General features: G+C 37.1%; 1 pseudogene; it reads left to right on the top strand.

Moving 5' to 3' along the window:
• Positions 1 to 753: 753 nt before the first annotated feature.
• LOC128847956 (olfactory receptor 287-like) lies at positions 754 to 1,428 on the top strand (annotated as a pseudogene).
• Positions 1,429 to 3,198: the final 1,770 nt, after the last annotated feature.

Below are 3,198 nucleotides of genomic sequence, written 5' to 3'. Positions count from 1 at the left end.
AAATATAAATTAAAATAAGATAATCTTGGGCTTTGGATGCCAACCATGGGAAAAAAATATGTTTCATTGACAAAAACTAAAAATTGTGTTTTTCAAGGAACACCTGAAAATGGAATTTCTATCATGAAAGTTTCTTTTTTGTCAAAAAGCCACTTTCCACTGAAAAAAAAGTTTCCACGGGAAAATTTATGACAAGCTTAAAATTCACCCTGTGATCAGGAAGACTCCAGAAATGTAATAGCAATATCATGTTTTCAGCCTTAAACCATTATTTCTTGCCTCTTTTAATTATCTGCTTTTTCAGTGCATCAAAATCATCTGCATCCCACAAAGCCATCGTTGTGTTTAATCATTTTAATTTCATGTCTTCATTTGTTTTGTCAGGCAAAACAGCTGATCACATTGGAAAAGGGCAATCATACCATTGTGAAGGAATTTATTCTCCTGGGATTCCCTGGGACCCAATATTTGCAGATCTCGCTCTTCGTGCTCTTCCTTGTTATGTGCATCTTGACGGTCACAGGAAATGTGTCGATCATAGTCCTAGTGGTAACCAGCCGTCATCTCTGCATCCCAATGCACTTCTTTCTCTGCAATCTCTCCTTCCTGGAGGTATGGTATACCGCAGCTTGTATCCCAAAGATGCTTGCCAACCTTGTGTCCCAAAGCAAATCCATCTCCTTCATAAGCTGTGTCCTACAGATGTATTTTGTTTTCTCCCTAAGATGCACAGAGTATTTTTTCTTGGATGTCATGGCCTACGACCGCTATTTGGCTATATGCTATCCATTGCACTATAGCTCCATCATGAACAGCACCTTGACTGCTCAGCTGGCTGTTGGCTCTTGGTTGAGTGGTTTCCAACTATTTCTATCCCAGCATTTCTGATCACCAGGTTGTCCTTCTGTGGCCCTAGGGTCATCAATCACTTTTTTGTGACATAGCACCGTGGATAGTTCTTTCCTGCACAGATACTTACCTTATTGATCTGGTGTCCTTTATCATCTCATTCATCGTCATCCTGGGCTCCTGTGTCATAACCCTGGTATCCTACATTTACATCATCTCCACTATACTGAGAATACCATCAGATAAAGGACGGAGAAGGGCCTTTTCAACTTGCTCTTCCATCTCACGGTCATGATTATCTGGTATGGTTCGACCATTTTCCTACATGTCAACCCTTCCATGCAGAACTCATTGGAATTGACCAAAATAGTCACCATCTTGAATACTATTGTCACACCCCTGTTGAACCCTTTCATCTACACACTGAGGAACCCAGAGGTAAAAGAAGCTCTGAGACATGTCTTCAGGGAAGTGATGTTTTTTCAAAATGTCCTGGAGGTCATTGACTGTCACAGAATATGTGGTGAAAGAAAAATAAGTCTGAACATGGAAGATATACCAAAGTTTATAGTGTCCTGAAAACCACCCCGCAATCCCTTAGAGCCAGAATTCTAGAGATAATTAGATGCCTAGCTCCAATGGAAATCAATGTGAGTTAGGTGACTAAATACCTTTAACAATCTGGTTCTTAGTGTCTCACATCCTTGAACATTTACGGCCAGATTGCTAAACATATTTAGGTGCCTAATGGGATTTTCTATGAGTTTTAAAGGCCTAGATGCTTTTTAAAAAAACCCTTAGCACCTAAATACCTTTCAAAATCTATCCCTTACGCATTATGATCCTGATACTTTGTATTTAATTTACAATGAAGAAAATTGCACAGGTGCCAATTATTTATTTATATTAAAGCATGGCCTATGTAGATGATATAGATACAGATTATATTGATAGACTTGGCAGAAGTCAATTTTTTTTTATAATTTTGACAGAGAATATCAATGTTTATTTTTAAGCATTTAAAAAATATTGTCTATATTTTCACATTTGCAGGAAATTACTGTGGCTTGTCAGACAACAAGGTGGGTCAGAGAATAATTATTTAATGACAACTGATTTTTTGAAAAGTTAGAACTTTATAATGATTAAAACTCAAATTGTCAACATCACAAGTCAAAATATACACAGTATATTCTTAAATCAAACTCCAATAAGTTCTGAAGCAGCATTTTTCTTACTTTGCTTATCTATACATTTCTATTTTTATTGATGGAACCATTTTTTGGGGGGGTGGTCAGTTGACAGTCTGTATGGTGAAAATGGCATTTACCGACATTTACTGATAAAAATGTAATCCTTCCAAACCTAGGTATAGATAAAGATAAACCCACAGGAACTTCAAATCAAAACCCCAGTGGAATTTGAAGGGGATTCAGAATAAAGTTCCAGTTCTAGTTCCAGACTGGATAGAAACCCAGATGAGTATTTTTGTAGGCTTCTTTCTTTCTTTCTTTCTTTCTTTCTTTCTTTCTTTCTTTCTTTCTTTCTGGCATTGCAAAATTTTGTAAATATTGATTTCACAAGGATTCTGCCAGTTTAGACTGAAGATATTGGGAATAGCTTGCAAAATTTTGATTATGTCAAAACTGAATCCAGAACCTAATCCTGATTCGCTTTTAAAATCAGATGCAAGTCATAATGTAATACCCTGGCTTAATGCATGAGATGGTACTTCCCCTAGGGGTTATTACAATAGCCTTCTACTTCGTCACAGCTAGAGAAGTTAATTTTTTAGCTCCATTGCTAAAGACTTGTGTCTTCTGTGTTGAAAGTTCCAAGGTCCTGGAAACCCCCAATTTACAATAAGCCTAGATCTAATCAGGATTTGAATTCATATGCTGCCTGCTCTATCCACTTTTACTAAGAATTCCTCATTGTCTTGTATTATCACCTCCTTCTATGGCGACATATATCTAGTGGTGCTTGTGGAAGTGGCTGAGAGAAAATAAGACACCTAACTTCTTTCCAAAACTTGAGGTTTGAGAAATTTCACAGAACATCTCCTTTAATTTTCTAAATGCCATTGCACTTTCTGAGTTCATTCATTGTGAATACAAATATCAAAAAGAGAAGGCCCAGAGGTGTCCTCATGCTACCTTCAACCTGACTGGGGCCATGTTGCACTGGGATTCTCAAAAGAAACGAAATATTGGAAGACTACAGAAGTTGGGAGACATTTTGGCGGAAAAAAATCATTATTGCTAAGTCCAAGCATTGACAAATCGTGAATCAGGGCTCCCAAAATCATGAGATTGGCTTTAAATAATAAATGTGAGGTTCTTTTTATTT

The sequence above is a fragment of the Malaclemys terrapin genome, chromosome 13 (genome assembly GCF_027887155.1).
Source record: "Malaclemys terrapin pileata isolate rMalTer1 chromosome 13, rMalTer1.hap1, whole genome shotgun sequence".
NCBI classification, from domain to species: Eukaryota; Metazoa; Chordata; order Testudines; family Emydidae; genus Malaclemys; species Malaclemys terrapin.
Note: the sequence above shows the minus strand (reverse complement) of the source record. Positions and strands in the feature narration are given on the sequence as shown.